Consider the following 27,640-nt stretch of genomic DNA (forward strand, 5'->3'; position numbering starts at 1 on the left):
CCCAAATCAACTATTAAGAGCTGAGTTTAACGTAAGAATTCCTACGCAGTTCATTTTTTCTTTGGTCATAAGATATTCTGGAGGATTGGGGGATTTTTTCCTTCCTGAAATTGTTGTGCTGTTTTCTGTACTTAAGAGACAGACTCCAAATGAAACAGCCATTCCTAACCTATGCAGACAAAGGGAGTGGTTCCCTTAGCAACAGGAACCATGTGGAGGTTCTCAGAGAGCTCTCTTTTCCCCCTACTCGTGCTTTCTTTTAACTCAACGTTTTGCACAGCATCTTGCATGGAGACTCCGACAGCTGGGCTGGAGGCAAACGGTTCTTCCGGCTCTAGCTAACCAGTGCTCGAAAGGCAATTGTTCTACGCTCATCAGACAGAAAAAATGATAATCATGGGTAAGTGAACTGGCACACAATCAGAGTTCACGCTGAGGAGGGGGAAAGTTTACTGGCTGGCAACCAGAATTGTCCAGCACTTCCCAGTAGGCATGTACGTTTGAAACAGGGGTACTGATGTGATGCTTACCTTGTTTGCTGGTAGGATTGTATGTTTGCATTTAGCATTTCAGGGTCTGGAAACAGGAGCACAACTGGTTCCTAGTCCTTAGTATTTTACTGACTTCCTTTATAGCTCTGAACATCTCACCTCACCTCTCTCTTTCCCTTCCCTGTCCTCTAAATGGAGATGATATGCCATGAGGATCTTGAAAGGACTGTAAAGTACAGTGGAAATAGACAATACTGCTTGGCAAAATTATGTTTGCTTTTGAAGTTAATGAAGAGGACTGCAGAATCTGAGTTAAAGTATTGCTCTTTTATTGAAGATTTAACTCAATTGGCTTTTCTGTAGACAGATCTAGTTGCTTTTCTTCATGGTGCAGAAGAGATGTGTGCAGGTGGTATTTCTACATATATATACACATGCATAAAATTTTCTGTATGCTGGAATAGTTTATTTCCCTCAAAGTAGTTATTACGTTGTTGAAGTGGGTGCTGTGTTGCAGTGACATACAGCACATAAAATAATGGAATTTAATCTTTTACCTGTATTGAAATTAATACTTCTTCTGATGTCCCTAAAGTGCTATGTATTACTAGAGCTCTTGTCACTCTCAGTTGGAAAAGCCTAATGCATAAACTCTGTAAGTTTGTAGTAATTTTTCCTGAACAGTGACATTTGAATTAATCCCATTTTAAACCAGTTATCTTGTGGAAGACTTGCATAAGGGATGAGTTAGTCTCAGTTCTTCCTAATCTAATGTGCAAACTTCCCCCGGTCACAATTTTTCATCATGTTTGAATTAAAATTCAGGTATTTGAGTTAATATTTTAACAAATAAATCTGCATGCTGATCATTTGGATGCAGGCTGCCTTTTAGTCTACACTTAGAGACGAGTCTTATAATGTCGCAGCAAATGCATTTATCACTGCAGGCAACTTAGTTTCTCTTATTTCAAACATGATTACTGCAGGAAAACAGAGTCATTGGCAACTATGTGCACAGAGCAGCTGCAGAAGTATCATGCATCAGCTATCCAGTCATGTCAATAATGCCTGCTATTACTCTTCTATTCCCCGTACATTGCTCACCTTCTACCTATCACTTGCTGTGTTCATGTAAAGCACCTCATACCACTGAGCTTTTCCTAGATAATCACAGGTTCAAACAGTCATAATACTCCCTTTTGTGTGTAATTGACAGTTTGTCTCTTAGCTCCAATTTGCATTTAAGTGTTTGCACCTTTATGAATAATGTTAGCTTTTGTGCCTAAATAAAGATGAAGGTAATACTGTAATGTCATTGAAATTAATTGTTCTCCTTTTGTCTCTGTGGTTATATTTCCCTCCTGTTATGCTCTGCTTCAAACAATACTCCTGCATGAATCAGTGATACCAGTTAAGGCGCAAGATTAAAATATTTTACATTCAGTAGGCAGTGTTTGAGTTGCAAATTACAATTTGATGTGCGTATTTCATAATGTGTGAAGCAAATCCTAATTTTATGGGTTTATTTCAGCAAAGATTTTTAGTATTGCAGATTGATCTTCTCCCTCACTTCCCCCATCCCCATTTGATGCCTAGTTCTACACATTTCCTTTGCTCATCATTTACCCTTTTTTTCGGGTAGAGTTTATTTTCATTTGGATAAAAAAAAGTAAGTCCTCTTGCCAGTCCTGCTGTTAGAGATTTTATATGAATAAGCCACTGAGAGCACTTTGAGTTACTTCAGATTTAATAAGTTTGTATTGTTATTAGCAGTAGTTATACTGTGCCTTTTATCTGAGCATTTGAAGTACACTGCAAACATAAATGAAGCCTCCCCAGAAATCTGGAGACAAGAAAGTAAAGCTAAGGGATCACTTCCTGTAGAAACTAAGTAAGCAAAAGGATTTCTAATAATCTACAGAAATGCTACATATCTTAGAACAGAGAGCGAAGATCTAATGTTGCAGCAGTGGATTAGATTGGTACCAACACCTATTTCAATTTCTTGATGCTTTACATATATGACATATAGAGAGTAAGCTGAAACAAGAAAAAGTGGATGTTAAACTTAAAGATTAAAGAAATGAGTTATGTTTGACCTATAGGAAGAGTTATGAGAAGCTTACTTATAGGGCTGGCAGTCAAGAAGTTGGAGAAGTTTCATGCTGTGTCAAGCACAATTCTTAATGGCAGTGTGTGCAGGTGTGCTGCTACTGACACAGGTAGCAGCAGCTATAAAAACACTGCAGTAGGGAGTTCAGCTTGTACTAGCTTGAACAAGAAGACAAACTCTCCAAATACCCACAAGAACACTCTGGTTTTTAAGGTGTATTAAATCTAGTGCCTTCATGTCTTCATTGCTAGTGTTATCCTTGATGTAGTATGAACTGTACTGAATAAACAAATTGGAAGTGTTATAGCCCAAAGATTAATTTCACTGAAAAAAAACTACCTAGCGATTAAGACATAAAAATACAATATGGTGTGCTTAAAAACTTGAATGTTATCAATGGAGTTTTAATGGACAGACCGATGGAAAACTGGCATTAATTCCTTATGCTCTCATTTTTAATCACCTGCTTATATTATTTCTTTGGTTATGGGACTGGTGGAGCTGTTTTCTCCTCTTCCTATGACAAGTTGATTGTACTTCTATATCAGGTTTTTGTAGCAGTTGCTTTTTCATACTTCCTTTCTCTTACTATTCCACTCAGTAGATGAAAAAAAGAATCTGTTTTTTCCCCCCTCTCTCTACTCTTTCAGTACCATTATGAAAAAGCAGATAAATATGTGTTTGTAAAGTCTGCTATAGAGAAGCTATTCTGAATTATAATAGATGTATTCATGGGATCTTCCTTCAGGCTCTAGTCTACAGCCTGGGACAGTTGTAGGAAAAACTGAGTGAGAGGGTATTCAAAATAAACAATAACTATGTTTTATCATTTTCTCTGTCTCTAGGAATGCTTCTCTTTGATCTAAAAAATGTAAAACCAAGACCTGAGGAGACTTCTTTGCTGATTTTGTAGCCTACTTTAGTGTCATTTTTAAGCTGGCATTAAGGACCATCTCATATATGATTCAGATTATGTCTCCACTTTAGTAATAAACATTGAGAGTTTGGAGTGAGTTGTGAAGGAAGGTTTGGAAGTTCAGTATGAGCTTAAGGTTGATGTCCAAACTTGCCTTTCCTGCATCAGAAATGCATCTCCAGCAGCTCTGAGTTACTTTCCTGCCTTTAGGGAGCCGGTGAGCTGAGATAGATAGAAATCTGCTGAGGGGTCCTAAAATACCCTTTTCTAAATCTTTTAATGCTAATGTGTCGTTTTCCTTTTGCATCCTGGCAATGTTGGAAATAATGATCTTCTGATTTAAAGTTCACATGGAGTAAAGCTGAGAAGTTGTACCTGAATCCAAGTTTCTTCTAAATGCAAAGTTGCTGCAGTTTTTGTTCAGAGCTAATCCTTGTGTGAATCGTATGGCAACGCTCAGCATGCCTGGTCTTCTGAAGATGTTTGTTTGAGGTCAGCAATTGTCTCAAGCAAATATTTGCCACTACATAAATCTCTGCTTGTATAGGCTGGATTCTATAGACTGGGTTTGGGAGAGTACAAGATTATACAATGGCCATCAGGCATCACCAGGGGAGTAACAAATTCTTTTGGAAAAGGAAAGTAGGTATTCAGACTGAAACACAATGTTTTTTGGAGGCAAGCAAAGTTTTAGATCAGTCAAGTTGTCACTTGAAATAGATAGGAATTTCAGGTCTAGCAATTCAATGACTAAAATAATATGTTGTGGAAGCTGACATACGCAGCCAGTGCACTTCTGAAAAGCAAGGGAAAAAGTCTGACATATTTCACTGAGTGTATGATTAGGGTGCCCGGTGAAGTTTCTGTAATAATATTTAAAATTATGACTCCATTTCAAAAATTATTATAATGAAGTGTATCGAATTTGTTCAGAAGTTAATGTTGAGTTAGAATTGCCATTTAGCCACTTGTACCTCTTGAAAAGTACATATATCACTAGGCATTTTATAGATGGAAAATTTGATGTATGGTCATTGCAGAAGGATATGGAAAAGAACTGGCCATTTTTATTGGACTCCATCTGGTGTGACAATACTTTCTGGCTCACAAGTGAAGGTAATAATTCAATTTTTATTTAATATATAGCCAGAAAGTTATTCTTTAAAAATAATCAACATAGCATTTTACTTTATTTGAATCGGAATTTATACCAAGTGGTTGTTGTTAGTGGCTTTTGAAAACTAAATGGGCTGATATATTACAAAATATCTCACATTTAATTAGTTAAAGTTGAGTATTTTAGAGGTGACTTCCATTGTATCATTCCTTATGTATAATCTGATTGTTTTTCATTTTGATACTGTGTACAAAGAAACTCTGTGACATCACTGGGCAGCTGCATGTCTCTGTGTTGTCTCTTTAAAGGGTTCTTCAGATTTCTAACACAATATACTAAGGTTTACAACAATCCTGTCTGGACTTGACCATTGTGATCAATTTGGGATTGAAAACTAATGTCATAATAGTTGTATGTTCTCTGCTTTCTAGGATAGTCTTACAAAAAGGTGTATTTTGTACCTCATTAGCTGGATCTGGACAGAAAGTGTGCAGTCTGAGCGTTCACAGGGTAAGGACAGAGCCTCGGCCGTGACATGTGTCAGCACTACCAAATTCAATTAAACTAGTGCAGTTTATATTAGTGAAAGCGTCGTTCGTTGGGGCAGTACATTAGAAACCCCTCAGTTTCATTTAGATACGAATAAGAGGCTGAGAGTCACAACAGTTGATGGCTCACACTGAGCCACATTTTTTACGTGATGTAATGCTACAAGCATGGCATTTTAGGCATTTTTAAACCTCCTTAAGATGACAGGAAGACAAAGTTTTGGAAAGTATACCATATCCTGAGCGATACAAGAGAAAAACAGGGTGGAGGGAAAGATTGCTTTGAGTAGTTGAAATTTCCTTCATTTTGTCTGTGCTTATCTGCAGTTTGATGACAACCGTTGCTCCAGACAGCTCCCACCCCAACTCCTTATTGTCTCTAGTGAACCACAGTCATTCCTTGCTGTTTTCTATTTAAGGGAACAAAACAAAATGGCACAAGAGTTTCTCCAAGTGATATCTGCTGTTGTGTTCATATGGCTGTTTATTTAAACCCATGGTGTGCAATAGTAAAGCTGCGAAAGTGGTGCTACATACACTGAGCACTGTCAGTCTTCACAGCCTGATTATAGTGTCAGTTAGGATTATGTTTAGATTCATCATTCAAGAAACAAAGCAGGAGCTGGGATAGAGAGAAGAGATGCTATAGGAGGATGGTAAGGGGGGAAGAGAAAAATATTTCAGCCTATTGCCTGCCAGTCTGCCTGGCTGACTGGTCATAATCCACAGTGTGCCCTTGCAGGCAGAGGGGGATGAGAGAGAGAGAAATGGGTGTGGAGCTTCGTATCTTGCAGCTAAATATTATTTACAGATATTAATTAGTTCTCTGTCTCTGCTATTTCATTATGAACCTCTGTCCAGCTTTCTGTCACGCTTTTTATGACATGATTAATAGTGAAACTGTAAAATGATTTAAAAAACAGCTCCCCTGAAGGAATCTGTAGAGAGAATAAAGGTGACAGCAAAGCACTGCTTTAGTACAATACCGAGAAACTGTGTATTGAGAATAAGTGTGGTCATTGTTGCAGGTGATTTTTTCCCTTTGAAAACTTTTGCTGAGCTTCATATTGGTGTTGAAAAGAAGGTGATGTTTTAGGCTTCATATTTAATTGTTAACATAAAGTGTATTTAGTTGTAAACCCAGCAAACTCCCTGTAAATTGTATGTCTCGGACCTTAGTCTTGCCAACACCTACTCATGGCTCTTACCTCATCAAAACCAGCTATTTATACACATAAGTATGCTGACTGGATTTTCTTCCTTTATGCAGTGAGTTAAGAAAGACTGCTGCTTTCAGGACACTGATTGATTTATGCGTGTTAGCAATAAAATATGTAATATACCATAGTTCTTTCAAAACTCCCAGCCAGCTTTATTGGGACTTTTAGCCTGCTCAGAAGGTTGGCCTTACTGGACCAGGTTTCAACAGTGATAGACTTCCCAACAAGTGGCTAGAATGTTTATTCCATGTTTGTTAGGCCATTACATTTCTTAAGCAAGGTTTTTAGATTTATCTTGGGATTTCAAATTAATATTATAAAGGGGTTTTGTTGGGACAGAAAGGGAACATAATCCAAAAGCCTCTGAAATTGATGGAAGTTTTTGCCCAAGTTCAAAGAGCTGCGAGTTTAACTCTCAAATGATGTTTTGCAAAATTAATTAGCTTATATAAATAGATACATAATTTATGAACCCAAGAATACTTTTTTTCTGTCTTGCCATAGAGTCTTTAGGATCAGTACACTGAAATTTCCAGTAGCCAGTACTGTAGCTGAAATAGCAGCTCATGCTTCCATTTACAATGATTTTTGTTCTTAAAGAAAAGTTTCAAATCATACATAAAATCCAGGACATCCAACTGGTCAGACACCAGCGTGGGGCTAAGCAGGGCCAGCTGTAATTGTGTCTCCACTACTATGTAACTAAAACCACTTATTACTATCATCTCTTCACCTTGCTGTTTCCTCTGTGTCTTCTTTATTTATATTGAAAGCTTAAAGGGAAAGTATTCTCTCTTGCTAAGTGTCCTTACAGCATACAGGCCCTGTTTCAACAGGGGCCTCTTCATGTTATAGTAATAAAAATAAACAATTAAAGTCTAGAATAATTGCTTTAATTAGATGTTTTAGAGCTGACCAACTGCAGATTATGGTAGAAACATGTCATGCTGGCAGCTATACTGGGTACAGAATAACTGATTTGTGTCCTTAAGCTTACCAACAATATTCATTTCACCTGGAGTTATTAACCTGTGCTCCCTCCAAGAAATGTAATACCAGTGTGGTAACAAACATAAAAATGTGTGCCATGTCTCCATGTATTACTAAATAGTTTATTTTGAAAAATTTTCATTATTCTCTAATGTCTATTCCTTCCCCAACCCAATACCTGTAACGTTAGGGACCTCCACGGATCGTAACTAAGTCTTTGCTCTCAATACATTCTCTCTTACTTTCTCTGTACTTCCATGTCACAAGAATGATAGAAATTTACTTAAGGTTTGGGCTTTTTCTCCTCACTGGAAGTTCTGGTTTCTGTTCAAAGTTCTCTGTTTTCTAAGGCTGGAAAAAAATACTCATTAACAGTTGGTCATGCGTAAAGTCTCAGTTTACAGTGGGTAGAAGTTTTAATTTTACTGAATTTTTGTAGTCATTTGTGTAGTATTTTTAATAGTTAAGTGATACAACATAAAATGTGTACTGTGTTTGCTAAGTGTGGAAGGCTGGAGAGAGATATTCTTGGTTATGTGCAAAGATTTACTGGAATCTTGTGCTGTGCTCGTCTTTCTGGTGTGACCAGGGAAATCTTACAGACAATAAAAAAAATAGACTCAGGTTAGAAGTGTAGAATAAATCAGATTAATTATTTCCTTTCCTTAGTGAAACATGAATAGTTTGTACCTGATTCTACAGGCAAAATTCATCATTAATGGTTTCCTGTTCTTTGGTTGAATCTGAAAGGGGAATAGGGAGCTTTTGAAAGCTCTTGCAGTGTCTCACTATTGCTGCTAACAGTGGCTTCTACCGTGTATGTGACAGTGTTCTTGACGTGTGAGAGAACACTGAGTGCTGATAACTCAGTAGACATTTAATAAAATGTGAGCTTGTTCCCTGAAGAAAAAGTATTTTAAAACAGTGGCTTTTGGAAATCTGTCATTGTTGGGAGTCACTTAATTTTTTTCATTTCAAGGTTGGACTTTGAGATTTGTGCAGGGAGAACTGGTTTGTCAACATACAAAACCAGGCACCAGCAGATGCATATTATACCTGTCAAGATATTTTTGAAATGTCACCTAAAATAGTTAATAGCTGATAGAGAAATTGCTGCAGAAGAAGATAGGCTGTCAGATTATGTTATCAGCCTATGTAGCAACTCTGTGTGGTCACTGGGAACACTCACTAAATGCAAGGCAGTTTATTCCGCTTTCTAAGAATATGGAGTACAGTGAGTGGGTTAACACAGGGAATCACTACAAAGCAATCAAAACACTGTAAATTTACGTCCCAGTGTAATTTGCAGTAATTTCCTGAGTAGATAAATGCAATGGAAAGTAAAACGGAAATAAATGAACAGACTGAAGCAGAGCAAACCCCAGCTTGCAATCCAGACTGCAATGCTGGAAAAAAACCCAAGTTTCCATCTGGCTGAATATAAAGAAAACACAATCCGTAAAGGGGGATACTGAGATCTCCCACAAGTTCAAATGAGGACAGCTCTGCATCCTTAGAGAAGCCGTGACCCAACTTGTATGGGTAGAAATGTAAAAACAGACTGTCAGCAACTGTGTGGTTTTGTTGTCGAGTTCTGTAAGACAATCACTGGTGACAGACAGACCACCCCAGTTTGCATCTGACTAAGCCATATGGGAGGTTTAAGAATGAAACATCATTTTTACCTGCTTTCTCCTGGTCTGCTTGGTAGTGTGTGGGGAGGGCATGTTAGAAAGAAGAGGTTAAAAATAAAGTATTTGCTAACCACTACGAAAATTAAATGCAATCACTGTGTATGGGAAAGGTGCAGAGGGTTTTTTTTAATGTACTTTTGCCTTAGTGTACTGAAGCATTTGTCCCTTAGCCATGTGCAGTTGATACAGAAGTGGGACTTAAAGTCCTCCAGCCATTTTTTTCTGCCTCAGTTAAACATCATTGCAACTGGAAATACAAAGATAAAAACTGACTCACGTAAGCCAGGCACCTGAGCATGTCTTCATTTTAACTGTTACAGTCTGATCTTTTCATAAACACTGTTACATTTCCCTTTGAAATTTTCCTTTGCTTTCTTCTTGAAAATCTCTTTGCAGCAATTCTTGTTGAAGGGGGGAAGCTAACTTGGGGTTAACTCTGTTCACCAGGAATGGGGGAGTGCCCCTTCATTAGGTCATGCAACCAACTCATAAAGACATAAAAATAGATTTGATTTGCATCCCTAGTTTGTTACAGATAACTTCTTTTGTACAGACTAATGTTGTGGCTCTTTTTCCAAGACTGATGTGGCTTGACAGGTAGCAGAATGCTATTTTTTTTAGTTTACATGGAAATTGCCAAGAAAAATGTATTTTCTTAATTTAGAACTCACTCCAGGAGGCTGATTTCTCAAGAGCATAGGCCTTTGCCACATCATTTTGTTTTGTGATTTCTACAACTGATTAGAGAAGATAATGATGGAGAATGTTAAAGAAAATAAAAAAACTCAAAAAGTCATGAACTGGAATAAAAATGAATATTGTCTATAAATAACCTATCTTGATACAGGTGTGTTCCCACTAGCCTTTTATTTTCCTGGGTGAAAACTACTTCAATATAGTTATTTCTCCCATTTTTCCCTTGAAAAGCTGAGCTCAGAATGTGGCTATTACAAGAAAATACATTTAGAAATTGCATCCTTGATGTTTTATTAAAAGCTCTTCCCCTTTCAGGTATCAGCTGACCAAGATATTTCAGCCCATGCCTAAATATAAGCAGATCAATTAATTGTGTTGAAATGTCTGGGCGAATTCCCACTCATGAAGAAAGACTTCAGCTTTCAAGTATCTTTTTTTAACTTCATCTAAAATCTTCAACTGTTGTGAAGAAATCCACATGTCATAAAGTGTATTTAAGGAAGAAAAGATTGTTCCAAATGTGTTTTCAGAGATACCTGTGAATGCACAGTTCAGCCCTTTGGACTGTCATCACCTTTCCCTGTAGAAGGCATTTGCACCAAACTAGTTTAGGTGGCAAAATCGGGGGCTCAGACTCACCTAACTGGGGGTAGGTGACATCCAAATGTAACTGGTCTCAGTCATTGTGAGATGTTTGCCTCATTGCTTTGACAATAAAGAAAACATTTACTACCAATGTGGATACCTAAAAATGAAGACATGGTGATTGTTTTCCTCACTGTAACTTCCAACAGAGCTAACAGCACAGTGTTTTACTTACAGGATTATCTGCCTCTCATTTGTTGCACTTAAAGCTTTCATGCCATTGACAGAAAGGCTGTGTCTGTTTAAGCTTGAGTGCATACTTTAATAGTTTATTGCACAGGAGGAAAAAATGTCTTTCCACGCTGACTGACTGAATGTTGGAAAAGAGACGAAGGTAACGGGAGATTCTACGTTGTGCTACTGACTGCTGTAGCGATGCTCGCCTGCTTGATCTACAAAACAGGGTTTGGAGCCAAATTTTGTCAGAGGTTTGTAGCCTAGATTTTCACAGTTTGCAAATGGTGGAAATGTGTTGCTCTGAAACCTCTAGCTTGTTTTTCAGACTGTCAAAACCAAGAAGTTCAGACAGACATTTGGCTGGGAACCCAAAATCTGAGATTTTCACCAAACTGGAAAATTAGTTGAGTTTCACTTGTCACTGTGTCTAATACCAACAGTGACACTTCCAGCAGAAAATATTCCTTCCCTAGCTAGAATTGTAAAGCTTTTATAATAAGGTTCTTCAAATTAAATACTGTGATATCTGAGAACTTCGGTCAATTTTTAACAGCAAAATCATTGATTCTCTGGAAACAGATACTGCAGGCCTCTTGATAAACCACTTCAGAAATTTCCAGCTTCCTAATTGTGATCAAGAAAGGATTCTTCAACTTGCAGAACAACTTTCCTTAGTATATCTACTTTCTTTACACAGAGATTTTGTTGACATCAGTGAATTCTGTAGGTGAAACAGTACTAATATACGGTGGGCAAATATCCTGAAGAGCAAAAATGATTTGTCAGTAATTGAGCTTGCATATAGAGCAGAGAAGAATTTGCATGGTTACAGATGTTGTAGAAGATTAAATATAGAGCACCGTTACCTACAGGAATGAAATCCATCTTGTCAGCTAGTTGGAAGACTCATGAGAAGGAATTTCCTGTTGCGGCCAATTTCATCTCTCCTTCCTCCGCCCCCATTACATCTTTGCTGTGCCTGCTTCTTCAGCTCGATTTGAATATATTTTCACTACGGCACATTTAGTGATCAATCAACAGGAATCTCAACTGCTGTTGTGCTTGGTGGACAAACTGTTCTTTCTTTGCACTAACAAGGAATGCCTGAAATAGCCAGACACACAGCACTGATTGATGCAGCTACAGTTTATACACCTACATTCAGACAGTCTGAAACTGCCAGAATTAATGGCTTATTATTAGAAAAATACTTCTGCTAGACTTATAATTTAAAACCATTTAAATGTCTCAGGCATAATCACTGAAGCCAAAGTTTTAGCTCGTAGCTTGATGGTGTGAATTAGACATGTCTGCCTGTCTCGGGTGTGTTTTCTCTTAGTATTTTTTACTGTTTTAAGGTGTTTCTGGATTTCTAGGATGTGATATCTAGGATGATGAAGGCTGATGCACAAGTTTCTATAGATTACATTACGTCCCTGATTTATATTGATGGCAAAAGAGAAAACCGTCCTTCTTCCACTGAGTCAAGCCTGGTCCAAGCAGGGTCTGAATCTACTGTAGAACACAGCTCCTACTTCCCAGTTGTTGTAGATAGCCCTGTTCTGGTGGTAACTGAAGGGAGGGAGGAATGTTTAAAAAGTCAAATGCAAACTTTGTAACTCCACAAGCTACAAAGAAAGTAAAGGACATAGCAAACTGCATCAGAGAGGGGAGCTGTTCTCACCTATCAAACCAGTGAAAGGCATGTTTAAAGGCTCTTGAGCACAGTTCTAAAGGGCTGAAAGTATAAAATGACCAGACTTTCTATCAGCTAGATTTCTGAAGGTGTATTAATAGTCTGATTTGGGGGAAATCACAGGAAAGATGATGGGACCCCCAAAGTTTAGGACTATGTAATGTTGTTGCACAAAGAGAAAATGGATCTTGTTCATGTCCCACTATCCCATTCTCTAAACCATCTGTTACAAAAATAGGTCTCAGCACTATTACATTTTCTCCTTTGAACTAAATATGTGCTACTTGTCAGCTTTTGAAGAGAGAGAAAGGATCTAGAGGCAAGCTCGGGGGGAGACGGGAGGCTTCTGTGGAACCTCAAGAACTTGGGAGGCTGTATCCAGGCTTGCCTGTGGACTGAAGGCGCACACCACCAGTCCACCAGCTTGGTTGGGAAACCAGCTTTTTTTCCTGCCCTTGCAAAGGGCACCTTTTTATTTCCGAGCTATACTCGTGGCAGCTGAACTGGATGTGTCAGTCTGGAGAGCACAACAGCCATCTTCAAATGCTGATTGTTGTGCCAAACCATTGCTCCTTGGTTTGTCAGAGCACAAAGTCACAGTGTAAATATACGTGGATGTTAAGTATGTCTCTGTTCTCTTTCTACAAGACCTGCTTCTGAAAAGGCGTTTTTAGCTTGAGCGGTGGCAGCAAAAACATGGTTAGTATTGATTTTGCAGGTTATCTGAGGCAAAGACGCATTTTGCTTTCTCTGGATAACTTGAGACATCCTTTATCATCACAACTTTAAGACAACCCTCAGAAAAGAAAAAAATTTTAGACCTTTTTTCCTTGCTTTTTTTCCAAAAAGAATTCAAATATAAATCGATTATGTATTTATGCCTTCCTGGTGAACCTCAACATACATATTGTATTGAAATAAAAATTAGCTTTCTTTCCCATTTATTTACATCACGTTTGTTTCAGGAATAGATTCATAATATAGGCAGCTACAATACCCAAGTACTTTTTTTATCTGGCTCTGGGTAATGAATATAATTTTATATAATTTAGGGTTAAATTAATAATATGTTTGCACTGGGAGCATTAGGACTGTTTGCACTCTCATTGCACTGGGAAGTTCATGCAAGGACATATTTATTCTTTTTATTTAACATCCCAAATTTTATTGACTCAGAGTCTTAAGGTTAATAGGCATATTTATAAATACACCCACATCAATCTATATTGTGGCTCTCGGTAAGTGCTAGAGAGGAGTTGTTTGCACAGGAATTTAAGACAAATTAACTAAAGATATGATTTTGAAGTATATTAGTTAAAGTGCATTAAAGCTTGGTGTGAATGTTCTCATTCAGAAGTAAAGTGACTGTAGTTAACTTTACCTTAATGCACTTTAAATTCACACCTTTCAGCTAATTTAGCTTAACTTCCTGTGCGGACAAGCCTTAAGATTGTTCCCAGTAAATGGCTGTGCTGAGCTTTATTTTCTACTTCTTAATGCAAACATGTAAAATAGTCTTATGTTCTAAAGAGGCTATGTTGCAAAAAGAGGTTTTGTTACGAGTTTTCTGATCATGACATTTGCTTGAATGCAGTATTAAGTGGCAAATTTTAGGTTAAATTATACATTTTTCTATTTATTTATTTTCAGGTATGAGATTAGTGAGAGAGAGAATTTATTTCTCCAAACAAAACCCATAAGACTCCATGGGCAGCACACGAAATTATGACAGCTCTTATTCAATGAGTCTGAATTATTTTCACTTGGGAATCTGTTGGAGCAGAAGAGAGTTTGAGCTGTATTTTCAGGATTTCTGAACTTTCAAAGCTCTGGAGAAAAGGTGTTGTGTGTTGGCATATTGAGCCACCAGCACATAGAGAGTGATTTTGATGCTTAGAGGGTGGGTGGACCTTGGAGACATAGGCACATAGAGCTCTATCCAGGAAACGTTGTCATTAACATGGCAGCATACAGGTATTTTCTGTTTAAAAATAACTCTTCTGTCTCACTATTTAGCAGTGATTTTGGTATATGTATTCCATCTTAAAGGTGGATGTTTGGTGATTATTTATCAGAGTCTCTGTGTATTTTGGGGTACTTGAAGTATATAAATTAACTGATTTATTACTCAGAGTAGATATCTCATTAGTTGAGGTGTAGGTTTGTATCCTTTTATTCTCATGTTGATTAGCAGATAATTGGTCTTCTCGGTTCTGTATATGTCAAGAAATTGAGCTCTTCTCACAAAAACATTTGGTTTACAAATAGTTTAATATGATTTGACGTGTTAGGCTCTTATCAATGTTGCATATTTATAATATCAGGTTTATAAGGCAGACTGACATAACTAGTATTAACTGAACTCTGATCTCTGTTATGTGAACTTACCCAGTCTACTTGCAGCAACCTTTTTTACCATCCACAGAACTTGTGCTTCTGCAGTTACCAGCAGGTTGTTGTGTCAAGCGTGGTACAGAACGGGCTGATCTGAATGCACTCAGCAGAAAACAAGCGCGTAAATTACTGCTTGGGTCTGCAAAGTCTGTTGGTCCCAATCCAGCAGCCTACCTGAGTTTCCACTTAATTTTTAGTACTTAAGTGGTCTCATTGTTTTCAGTGGAACCACTTAGGCTTCTGAGGGGTTAAAGAAAATCATATGCTTAATGCTTTCCAGGGTTTAAGACCAGAACGCTAAATGCATTTTAGGGTTTAGTGCTATGCATTTTACTCTGCCGATGACATGAACTTTAACCAGGGAGTGTGTGTTACATTTGCCAGCTGTTATCCATGGCGTTCTACAGTTTGATCAGAGCTGACATGTAGCTCAAAAAAAAAAAAAGACTGTATGGCAGCTGATAGTTAAGTGTGTAGTAAAAATTGTATTTTTGGTCTTCAGATAATGGTGAAAAAGCTCCAATTCTTTTTCATGCCATTTTCCTCATTTTTCTTATTGTTCTTATTGTTCAGGGTTTATTAAGAAGAAGTAATAGAATTTTTAGATCAGTGTTTATTCATTTGGTCCACTTTGAACATAACTTCTGTTCCCTTTTGCACACCATTGATGAAAGTTACAAATTGTTTCAGAAAAATAAACTCTCAAGTACCAGTAATTCCTGATGGTCTTTTCCATAAAAATCAAACCTTATGTGAAATCAAAGAATAATATAAGAATCTGTGGGTTCAAAAAATGGGTAAATAGAATAGAGACAGACACAGCAGAGAGATTACATCACCAGCTTTTCCACACACTTTAAGATAAAATACATTAATTGGTGCTTGAAACATACTTGTATCTGATATGTCCTAGAAGATTTACAGAGTACAAAGGAGACAAAAAGCCTTTGACATCATTAATGGTTCACATATTTGTAAGAATATTTCACAACTGGGAATTATGATAATAAAGCCTTCTGTGAGCCTGATGGCTAGATGTTGCCATCTCTGAAATCCTAAACATAGAGCATTGTGGAGAGAATGTCTTAACAAACACAGGCAAGAAGCAGATATTATTTGTGTTGCAGGATCACCTACAGGCCCTATTTTATTAGGTACTGCATGTAAGAAAGCAAGCTTGCTGTGCAGACAGATGATGGATGAGGGTGGAAGGGGTCAGAGAAACAGGAAGCGACTTGGTCACGGTCATATAACAAGAATAGAAACGGAGTCTCCTCACTCCCAAACCCAGCATGTTATCCAGTATCACACACTGCTTCTCTCTCTGTATGCTTAGTCATATCTTCAGCTCAACACTGCTTGAAATCTGAGCCCACCTACCCTGGATGGGATAATAAGCACCACCCAAGCTGTAAAGAGGTGAATTGACTGTGCAGGTATAGTAAATTACTTAGCAAGGGCAGTGTCGGGTTTCTAACTTTATCTGTAGAGACTATCATTCCAGTTGTATTTTAGCACCAAAATAGCACATTTGGCAAAACGAATTTGGCACAAACATTGACTTTATCATCTCTTTGTTTCCTCCGTACATACTATAGGTTCAAAGTTGTGTTTCTAGTTGTTTCACAGACAAAAGCATAGTGCAGTGTGTGGGAAGGACTGTAAACTAGTCGTCTCTGCAGCCAAGTTCTTAGATTTAGGGGTGATTGTTAAGGGAAACCTGTTTTCAAGCTGTTCTACCTTCAAGAAGAATAATTAACTTGTACCAGCTTTAAAGCTTAAGTCATAATCTCCGTGAGCTCTTTTTTTCCTGGTACACCATATTCACCTTTCAATAAGCTAGGTTTTTTTGTAAAGAAAAAGAGAAAGTCAATCACATTGTTCAGAATGAAACCTGCAATTTAATGGCAAACTGAACCCCTCTGCAGTGAGAGAAGTCAGATTGCTTCCTTTCGTGCTGCAGTGTGAGTGTAGCGAAGAATACAGGGAGAGAGATGAAGTAACCTACAGCTACAAGAAACATTGTCCATAATGTATACCAGTACATGATCTCACAACTTCAGTATGGGAATGTTCGGCTCCTTGTACTGGGCTCCTGTGTCAGACCAGATACAATCGATGTGTTGTAACAGTGCAGTCATTACAGTGACTGGAGAATTTCAGTTGGGACACAATTCTTCACACTGGAGTTCACTGAAGAAGAAAGATGGGATTCCACACCTCCACTTTTTCCTCTTTCTGGATAAAAACTTTAAGCTTCAAAGTTTTTGACAGATACAAATCTTTATCTAGGATTTCTGGTAACACAGCAGGTCAACTGGAGCATCAGTGGCAGCATCCCACACAGCAGCTGTGTAGTGAGCAGGGTCCTTCTTTCAAGAAATGTCTGAGTAAGTGTGCACACACCACACTGTGATCTGCACAGAGGTCTGCCTGCAGCAGATCTGATACTTTCCGGAAGCTTTGGACAGACCTGCCTTAACACACATGTGCTTTCAATTCAGGCTACGCTCACTCAGTAAGTCAAGACTTTCAGGAAGCATCTGACTTGCTCCACGAGCTCTGTATATTTTTTCCCTGCACATACAGAAGATTTGCTCTGTTCCTCATGTGCACAACAATTATATCCCATACAGTAGGTCTGACGTGATGTTTTCAAGGTGTTGAGCTGGCTGTGCAGGTGTTGTTGCAGCACATGTGTAAGTGTTTCAGTCTGGACCTATTGTAGGAAGCCCAAAAGTCTGTGTCTTGTGTTTAGCTGAAACAGTTGCAATGACAAACAGTTGTTACTGTAAGGATGGAACTAGAGATAAGGCAGAGTGGAAACACCACAAGTCAACTCTACTTTCAGAGAAAACGCTTCTGGTACTGCAGCCCCTATGTACTTGTGCTGCAGAGTAACTTTAAGCATGCATATTAATCCAACATATCTCAGAGTAGGCGATCTGATCATGAACAGACGGTGTGTGTGCACTAGGTCTGCAGAAGCTTTAGAATTATGATATATTGGATACATGGATCGTATCCGCATAAGGCAGCCCTGAGTGTCATAGGCTGTAGGAACACAAAACACGGCTGTGCTCTACAGCTGCAGGGGCTTTGAATGTTTAGGAGAGAGTTACAACTTGTGTTTCAGTTGTTTTATTTAAAAATTAGTTTTCTTCTAGCATACAGAAGAAGATTTCTTCCTGAATTTCCACAGGAGAAGAAAACTGACCTTTTGAGTATGATAGATTATTTTAATCACCAACAGAAACAAATTGCATTGTGCAGTCACTCCTATGCACAGTTTATTTATACCACTTGTCCTATGAACACATCAACTTGCAGAATTTTCTGTGTACAAAAAGAGTACAGCCAGTGTGTTCAGAAGTGGCTGGGTTTCACTTGTTTAAAACTCCATTGTCTGCTCTTCCAAGAATTAATTTGCATTAGAAATTACACTTTTGTGCAAATTGTTGGCAGATAATAATTACAGCTTAAACTGTCAACCAAAATACACCAAAGCTATGGTTCTCATAGTTGCATTCCGTATGCCTACACTGTCCACTAAAGCAAATTAATTACACTGTGTTCCTTTTGCAAGTCAGCAGGAGGTAAATTGGTACGGCAGAAATGAAAGGGAAGAGTCTAAAAGAAAATTGTCAACCAATTTGTTAAGTTTTCATTTCTTTTTGCTGCATTGTTTTGCAATATCAAAGCCTGAAAATTAAATGCCTGCCATTGCTTTGGTCATTTTCCTAGTGCTGCTGGTGCCAGAGCTGTTGGTGATGAGTGAAAATGTCAGATGGCTTTTTAAATGGCAGCTAAAGGGCATTATGAGCACTTAAAAATTTCTTTCCTTTAATTTCTAATGGGCTTCATCATCCGTTACACTTAAGAGATATTGAATAACATGGCCTTGATTTATTTTTTTGAGCTCTCTAGTTTCTTGGCCTCTACATGTGAGGGGATTCCATTTCAATTTTTTCTTGAAAATAAAATCATCCCTTTTGCTGAAGTCTGTGCTCCATGGAAATAATCCAGGACATCTCCCATTATATGCAATGAACTTCAGGCTTGCATTTATACATATAAAGCACAATGCTGTAACTGCATGTATTGCTCCTGCTCTTTACACCTGTGTTTAGATTAAAGAAGCTTAAGAATCTCATTACTAAAGAATGAGGAAGAAGCACAGTATCTGAACACAGAGCATGATCCAGCCCCTAGCCACATCCCCCCTCAATTCCTTGTTTATTGCCGCTGTCTTGGCTCACTCTGCTACGATTTACCCTCGTGCACAGTTCTGTGAGAATATAAGTTATCGTCAGTAAAGCAGTTGCAATCTTGCCGGTAAGAAGTGGCATCAACATCCAACCAATGCTTCTGCTTCTAGAAATTCACCTGGAAATTGGGGTTTGTGCGCCACTAACTGATCTGATCATGAGCCCTCATCAATAAAATACAATACCTGATTTCTTGTATTTTGAACCAGATGGTCTCTAGTTTCAGTGAGAAAATAAGAGCAGTAACATCTCCTGTTATTACCGGCACAGCAAACAAATAATAGCATTTTCTTCAAAATTCCTGGGGTAACACAAGCAATAGATCATGTTGAATGTATAAGAATTTTTAGAGATGAATAATTGATTTATAATCGAACCTTGTTGTCTGATGTAGAAACAAAGCAGCCCAAATTGGAAGATCTCAGAGCATTTCAAAAGTAATTTGATCTAATATTTCTAAATTTGTACTGGGGGATTTTTTTCATTTTCAACCCATTGTGTAACAGGCAAAAAAGTAAATGTGAACTTTTTATAAGAACTTGCATTAAAATTTAATATTTCAGAGAAAAAGAAAATTAAAATCATCCATACAGATAAACATTTTTCTGTGCTTCTGAGTAGTTTCAAACAATAACACTGGAACCCAAATATTTTAATGTCTGTAGCGTTGATTTTCAGTTATGTGATTTCAGTTTACTGAGCAGATGGTGTGCAGTAATAAAGGGAGAGTGACACAAGGGTTGAAAGGAGATAAAAATACTAGAGAAGTACTTTATTTTACTTTATTTAAATTTTATTTATTTATTTATATCTAGGGGCAAGTCTGGGAAGTTCACAGAAGTCAAGTATGTTGATTCCCTTGTCTGCAATAATTCTAGTTCGTTCATTGAAGAGCTTAAAGATCTGACTCTGATCTGAGCCTTCAACACAAGTGCAAATTGAAAGATGTAAATCTGATCTCACGAGTCCAGACATAACTGTCAGCTACTTTAAGCCGTTGTTCTGTACTGTTTTTTATGTTCTTACTTCTATTTAGTGAACAGGTTATTTTTCCCTTCCTCTGTAATTCAGCCCTTATTCAGTAGACTCTAACTCTACAACTCCTCTTTAACTTTCAAAACCCCGTCTTCCATAACAGGTTCAGAACACAGTTTCCTGTGAGTGTTCATGAGGATGTTATGAAAATTAGGGTTGCATTTTTGACCCCATTTAATCTCCAAGCATCTGGCTTGTGCTGTTCTATTTGCTGGTGTTTCTTTCCCCCAATATGACTTTGATAAATACTTTTGGTAGGCTGCTTACCCCTTGCAATTCAAAGCATTAGAGTTATTTACTACGCTCCTGCAAACTTTCCTATTGTTTCCACTGTCCTTTGTATCAAATAAGTCGGAGACCAGCACCAGCATTGCAGCAGATTGATTATGTGGCTGTTGATGGCTGCTTCTTCTTGCAGTTTTGAATTTCAGTTCAGAGTAAGAAGAACTGTGCAAGCACTATAAAATTATATATTTCTTGCTTTTATTTTCCGTTTGCACATGATGCTTTTATTAAGATGATATACTATTTTTATTTGCCATGAAATCTTAGTTCTGCAAAACTAATTTAGTTCAGATGGCAATACTTGACATATGAATTTTTAAGAACTTTGATGTCCTACAGGACAAAATTCTTTTCATGCACCTTTAGTCAACGAGCTGTATTTTTACTGTCAGTAATAAGTACTATTTTTTTTTTTTAGTACCCCATTGTGAGCAGATACCCATTGTAGGAGGCACTAAACCAACATTTATTAACAGAATTCTTGCCCTGAAGAATTTATAGACTGAACATGAACATTCAGAAGAGGGGGAAGGAAGGACTGTTCATTCTTCTTTTACGGAGGAAAAACTTGAATGCAGAAACATGAATGCTCAGATCCACAAACACATTTAATTGCTGTTGGAATCAACTAATTGGTTCAAGGTCCATGATCCATCTCTGTATAAATGTCAAGAAGGAAGACACCAAAGCTGGTGTCTTCCAAATAAAAACACTGGGAAAAAAAATCATAATAATATAAACTACCCACATATGCATGTTTACCTGGTAAACCAGGTATTTCTATCTGTTGGTGGGAAGCACTTTTCCAGTAGGATTACTGGCAGCAAGATACCCAACTATTTTCACGGGAATTTATAGATAAGTGCTCTGATGATCAGGGAAAATTAAGAGGCACCTCAGGTATCTGGTCAGAGAGATCTTGGAGTTTTGTCTCTGTCCTTGAAAACTATCATTAGAGGTGTCAAAATTCAATAAGCCAGACTGATAGCTGTGTGGCAGTTTTGTTTGTTCTGTACCGGAGTTATAAATATGTAGATTTATAATGCTTTTGCTTGACATGGGAAATACCTGTTAGAAGCACAGAAGCCGTACGATATTTCAGTGTTTGCTTCCAACAAAACCTCTCATCAATCTGTGAGAGATCTTAGCCTATTGATCTCTGCTCAGTGGATGTCCCCAAGCCAGAAGACAATTTGTTAAACTATAAAAATAAAACTCTGGAGTTTATCTAGGGATTTGTATAAAAAGCCCTGTTGACTGACCAATCTTAGAAGAAGACTTGGAGAAAGATGCATTGGAACTATGCACTGGAGATGAGAGGAATACTTGGGAACCTTGTAATAAATCTGGTTACACCAGCAAAAAAACAGGTCAAAGAGAATGCTTGAAACCTAAAAATTACATATAACTTTATTGTTTGCTCTGCTTCTTATTAGCAGCCAAACAGATACAAGCCAGCTCATTCTATGTAAAACAACACTAAAATCAAAACATCATTTCATTGAGTTGTCCAAGCAAATTCTGTGTTTTCCAGAAACTTAAACGTTTCCTAACTTGTGAGAAACCAGACATTTATTATTCTTTTGACAGATCATGGCGTAAAAAGAATTAGATAATTTGAAGATCTATATAAAATCTTAGAAGCGAATATTTTCCTCATAGCAGTTCACTTGAGACGTATCTCTATAGTTGGCTTACAGATAGTTCTGTTTCAAAGTTAGAAGAGGAACTGCTTTTATATTATCTCACTGGATATCATAAAATCCCCAATAATTAATACCAGATCCTCTCTGAATCCATTAAGTCTACGCCAGTTTACATCATTTGAAGATCCGAAGCAGCAGGTATAAAAATGAAAATGGCAGGGCAAAAATATATGAGCAATTTGATATCAATAAAAATGTGCTCGAGGTCAGTGGGGACAGAGCCTTTTCAAGTTTTCCTTTGACTCTTTTATCCTAAAGAACTTCTTTTTCAGTCATTGAGCAAGGTAATGGACAGCAAATGAAAAATTACAAAAGAAAACAATCTTTTGTAATAAAACCTGGGCAGAGGCCCAAGTATTTGTTCCTAAAATATTTATTTTTCCCCAACTTTATTGATGTGTGAATATGCTGAAGTTTCTAAAGTGAGTATTAAAAAATGTAACATCCTTTGAGCAGGAAACTGGTTTTTGTTATGCGCATTTCCAAAAAAAAGGTTTTGCTTTTTCAAAATTCGAACTTTGACCTTTGTGAAATCTCACTGTCACAACTGACAAATTCCACTGTTTTTATTTGTCAATGTTTGAAGAAGGAGGAATTTCAATTCAGAAGCCTGAATCAAATTTCTGACGCAGAAAGTTACTTCATTGCCCAAAAAAAGAAACTCTAATAGATCAGAGGAGGAGTTAGTCTCTCGCTTTGAACAGTAAAGACATTCAGTAGTTTCAATTGAAAATATTGTCACTGTAACTTATGTCTGGAAAGAATATATTAATAATTATTTACCAAAGAAAAATTACATGAGAAACAAATATAGCATTTGCTGTTAACTCAGAGGGGATGTTTCCTTTTTATTTCACTCTAGCACTGGTGGAAAAGCTCAATTAAAAGCTGTTGTAAGGAAAATTACAGTTTAAATAATGAGCTTAGTGAAAAAAGAAGGCTGAGCCCTGAGACTCAAATGTAGAATATGAAAAGTTGGAATTTTACTGAGCCACAGGGAGAGAATATTGTTTTAGGGAGCTGGGTGTGCAGCCCCAGATGTGATTAATTAGCTGCACCCAGGTGGTGAGATAAAAGAACAACAAGCAGCTTAGCTGAGAGAGCGCTGTGGGGAATAGGGGACTACTGTCGAGTGCTGGGTCAGGGAAAGGCGCTCGCTCTACCAGCTAGATGAAAGGCCTTGCTGCGTCCACCTGCTGAGTAGACAGCAGCAGAAGCCCTTGGAAACAGAGGTCTTAAGAGAGGCCAGACAGCAGGATTAGGTTTATCTGTTTTCTTTATTGATGACCTGTGTTTGAACAGTAAATATGTTCCTTAGAGGAGGATACAGTAATGCTGTAGATGCTTCATTAATAAGTGTGACTGACTTCTATCAGAGTGAGGAAACTGAGGCAGGAGTGTGAGACAGTGGAGCTGCTGCTTGTATTGCATTGAGGTGTTGCTTGGTTCTGCTAAGGCTGCATCTGACTCCCAGCGCTAGGTTTGCTTTGCCTTTGGAGTGTGCAAGCAGCGGAGCAACTTGGAATATACTTGAGATGTCTTACCAAAGGTGAATACCAATGATAATGCTGCCTAGTGGAGAGCTGCACAGAGGAGCTGGGAACAGTTAAGGAGCGGATCTGATAGAGAAGTTCCTTGGCTGCCGTGATCAGGGTGACTGCTGGGGCCTAGCCCTGTTATAAGGAATGGAATATATGGAATCAAAGTGAAATTCTATATGGGACAAGAAATGGGGTGGTCTTTATAGCAGGGTGGTCTTAAACTGAGGTTTAATGTATGTACAATATACAAACATTTTTGACAGACCATTAACACCTATAATCTTGTAAATATTTGCAATTTTCTAGATCATAAATATAGCTGCATAAGCAGTCCTTTCAGGACATCATTTATACTCCATTAAAGGTTAATTTACAAGTTAGTACCTTATAGAAAGAAGATATGTGTACTTTTATGTTAACTTTCTGTAAAGGGAGACTGGTGTCTCCAGCAGCAATTTGTAATTCTCCTGTGACGCTCCCAGTGGCACTATTCAAAGCACTATTTGAATTCTTTTCATCAGCTCATGTTCACAGCAAACTTAATCTTCTGTTTTGAAGATGGAGGGGGAAAGAAAAAGAAAAAGAAAAAAGAGCAAGATCTTAAGTCTTCTGTCTGCATTCCCAAGCATCCAACTGTTTGTTTAAACAGTCTCCCCTGACACACATTCTCATTTGTCACAGTGCTGATGATACCTGCTGCTGTATCTTAGCCCAGCTTAACTGGCTTGGTTGTGCTGGAGCCTTGGTCGCAAAGGGGGCAGGGAGGAAAGAGGTAAATAGTAAGGGATTGCCTCTGTGGGCTATGACTTTATTCACTGTAATGGCATTTGTGCTTTCTAAAGATCAAAGGCCAGAAAAAAAAAAGGGGTTGGGGGCAGGGGAAGAGAAAGAAAATTGTTCACTGTAGACCCAGTCAGGAGCTTTCAGAAGTGCCTGTGAGAAATTAGGTGCCTCCCTGCACATTTGATCATCTAACTTTGAAATCCTGATGAGAGAGCTTAGAGAAGGATCTGAAGAGAAGGGAGAATAGCCACTCGTAAGTTAGGACTAGTGGAGAAGAATGACCAAGGAAGGTGCACAATTTAACTGATTTTGATTTATTTTATTTTTCTAAATGACAGCTTTCCTTGTTGAGCTGGTAGTCAAACAAGGGAGTGGCTTTAAAAATTGCTTTTAGCTGGAGATATACAGAAAAAAAGAAATTCTTTGTAAATGAATATACTCTGTTTTCAGTTGTCGAGGTAGAATAAAGCTTTCTCAAATGATATGACATGAGTTCATACAATGGTCTCTATGGGTTTATTCACCTTCCCTAGGATTTCCCGTGAAGAGAGATGAAAGCTTTACACTTGTCCCTCATTATGTAGTTCATGTTTATCTTTTATTTATATCTTAATAGTGGAAAGATTGCAGCAATTTTTTTTGTGTTTTGAACTATTCTGTACATTGCAGAATGTTCCAAGCTTCTGTTTTTTATATATTGAGATTATTCCAGCTGCTTTCATCCACAAAATGGAGGGTTGTGATTATGGTGCATTCACAATACACTAAATAGGAACTAATTGAGTATTCTTACTGTACTGTTTTCACTGGAAAGCTCTTTATAAAAATTGAAGCTTTTCTTGAAACAGAATGACATCAACACTTGGGTAGTTTTCAAAGGTTTGGGGTTGAATTTCTGACTGGAAGTTTTGACCATTGCGCATTGAATTTGTGATCCTCCAATCCATACACATATTTCTGCTCTGAAAAAGGCAGATTGAGGAGCAATTAAAAACTCGCAAGCCATGGACTAGTATGGAGAAGAGGGAATGAGCATCCCTCTTACCACAGTAGTGATCTTATTGCAACAATCCAGACTCAGTCCAACCTGTCAGAACTGCTCCACTTGTTTTAAGCCATTGCTTGTTGTCTCAGAGAAGAACTTTCCAAAATATCGCTTGTAACCTCAAGCCAGTTTTTCTCAATATTTTCGAAAACATATCCTTATTAATCCAGTGGTACCTTGGGTGCTGAATGAAGTAACTGCCTCTTCCAGGTCTGAATGAATTGATGTGTATTTTAGCATTAAATTCAGTGGAAGGACTTCTACTATAAAGGCAACTGGAGATGTATCTGGTTCTAGGAGATATCTGGTATGCCAGTGGCAATGATTTGAGTCCTAGTGTCACACACATGCTTGGAACTCACTGCATTTTACATGGCCACGGAGATCTTTAACTGTTTTAAAAGGAATATTGATCTTCATCTGTGGCACGATGTTGGTGATTAACGGCATGTGCTGTGTGGCACAGGAATCCCAACAAGAGGTTGGAGAGGGGAGTATAAAAATGGCAGAAATACACAGGCCAGTCACAAGCTCAGCCTTATGAGGCACGGAGATCATTGTTCTGTTAAGTGGAGCACTGGATTTGCCTATACGTATCAAAAATAGCATTTTAATTTATCTTAAAATAGTCTTATTCTAGTTGAGGTTGTAAGTGAGTGAGCAAAGCAAGTAATCATAAAGTAAGGTCTAAAATGTCTCATTCATTAGGGAACTCACCACAGAACAGTTTCTTCCTACGGCAGTAAGGTGGTGGTGGTGAAGAAACGTGATATTTAATGACTATGTAAATGTGTTGATATAATTTAATCTTTGAAATTATTTAGCCATAGCGTGGGCAAATCACTTCTCTGTTTTCTTGGTATTAGACCTGCTTGTAGGTCTTTGGCTCACCACTGCACAACTTGAGGCAGCTTAAGGAAACGTTATCTACATTGAGAAGTAGCACAAGTATTTCTTAAGGGTATTTGACACTCATCTTGTGGTCTGTGAAACGACTCTTATTCATCTGTCTGGTCTTCTTCCGCACCCCCTGAGATAACTCTCCTCCTATCCTTCAGATACAGCAAAATCTACTGAAGAAATTCTGTCAACTGCCCTTGACCCTTTCCTCATCCTTCTTCTTTGCTCTAGACATGTGCAGTCCCCCTGTCCTGGCTGTAGGCAGGATCACAACACAGAGGGTCTTATTCCATCTCCCTGCGCTCAGCTATGGTGGCTGTGACTGTAAGCTTTGCTCTGCAGCAGCTCTGACCGATGTATAAAGTGAAGCACGTGTGCGTAAGTTTGCAGGATTGAGCCCAATACGTTTGCTCTTGGCCTTCCTCTCCCACATTTCATATAGAAATTTACACAGTGGAAGCTAAATTTTACAAAAGATATTCATGAATAAGAAAACATAAGATTGTCTCAGTAGGTGAAATCTTTCTGATTTCTTTGGGTTGAATCCAGATTTACAGAAGTGCCTCACTGCTTACAAGGCCTGCTCAGTCAGCTGCTCAAATGGCATTTGCCTCTCTAAGTTTGTGGAGCCTTCAGGCTTCTTTGTAGAAGTCTTAAACAAAAAGTTAAGATCATAAAAGCCCAAAAACGTAAATTAAAGCAGGATTCATTCTGATAGCCTTATTTCCTAGAAAGAAGGCAATTTCAGCTACATTAGAAACTTAAAAGAGTGTCTGTTAATTATTAAATTAACAGTTTAAAAATCTAGCAGACTTGCTTAGAATGGCATGAAAATCTGTTTTGTTATGTAAATTGGTGACAAAATATGTTCAGTTGCCTCATCTTTGAAGTGGTGAGATGTCACAGTCATTCGTGAAGCTTTACAGAGGTTGCTTGAGGACACCGTTAATGTGTAACATCTTTCTGCTGAAAGTTTGTGTATTTTATCATGAATGTGGCTCTTGCATTTATCAGACTAATATCTTTTCTCTCCTTATTTAAAGGGTGATGAATGGACATAAGAGGGCAGTTTTTCTTTTCTGTTGTGAAGGAAGAGAAATGTGCCAATGCTTATAAAATTACTACTTTGTGGTTAAAAAAATGCTTTTATGTAGGCATTGATCAGGAGGAGTTTATTCCTGCAGTAGCAAAGTTGATGAGATATTAACCAGCACTTTGCAGTTTGATCAGAGCTGTTGTTCTGCAGTACTATTTTGCCTGTCCTATATTACTACTTTTATAGCACAATGTTAGTGAGAAAGAAGGATTTTTCATGCTTTCCCCTCATTTCTAAAACTACATTGCAAGTTTTCCAAATGCAAGAAAGCAATTTCATCATTG

The 27,640-nt window shown here is 37.9% G+C and overlaps 1 protein-coding gene across 1 annotated transcript in view; it reads left to right on the top strand.

Annotated features, from left to right (window-relative positions):
• The first annotated feature begins 277 nt into the window (after window positions 1-277).
• The window catches only part of ANKFN1 (ankyrin repeat and fibronectin type III domain containing 1), a 99,787-nt gene continuing 72,424 nt past the window's right edge, over window positions 278-27,640 (top strand). Inside the window, exon 1 of the mRNA XM_054083764.1 lies at window positions 278-400. The gene's annotated coding sequence lies outside the window, so the exon portion shown is untranslated. The remainder of the gene's footprint in view (window positions 401-27,640) is intronic.

This window comes from Cuculus canorus, chromosome 18 (genome assembly GCF_017976375.1).
Source record: "Cuculus canorus isolate bCucCan1 chromosome 18, bCucCan1.pri, whole genome shotgun sequence".
NCBI lineage: Eukaryota > Metazoa > Chordata > Aves > Cuculiformes > Cuculidae > Cuculus > Cuculus canorus.